Source organism: Apis dorsata, unplaced genomic scaffold (genome assembly GCF_000469605.1).
Source record: "Apis dorsata unplaced genomic scaffold, Apis dorsata 1.3 scaffold_269, whole genome shotgun sequence".
Lineage (NCBI taxonomy): Eukaryota > Metazoa > Arthropoda > Insecta > Hymenoptera > Apidae > Apis > Apis dorsata.
The window spans coordinates 1,077,127-1,077,664 of record NW_006263547.1 but is presented as its reverse complement, the minus strand read 5'-3'; positions in this window follow the sequence as shown (position 1 = coordinate 1,077,664).

Below are 538 nucleotides of genomic sequence, written 5' to 3'. Positions count from 1 at the left end.
CTGCAGATTAACTATAAACACTCGAAAAGGAATCTAATCTTCCAAGAAAGCGACGTCGACATCAACACGATGCTTGAGCTGTATAATCCATTACAGAGAAATATTAGATAAGAGTTCCAAAATATAAACATAGTAAGTTCCAAAAAATATATAGAAAAGTAAATCTAAATTTTCCTACTAGTACTTATTTATTCTAATAAAATTAACCTACGATATCCCATCTAACCTAAACTATCCTTCTCATCCTAAGAATTATTTATCAAAACTAATTACGCGTAATAATTATATCGATGTAACTATAATATAATCATCGAAGAAACTAATATAGTCGCTAAATAATTTCTGGAAGAAAAAGAATTAATTCCATGCTTAAAGGGGCCAAAGATAAAACAACGTAAGCGCCTACCGATAAAAAAAGGAGAAAAAATGGCATGAAAAAGTAAAGGAAAATTACTCACCTTACTCTGCACGTAGTCCAGGGCCAGCATACAATCCGAATATCCGCTCTCGGTCTTGATCGTGGTGCCGCCTTGTCCTG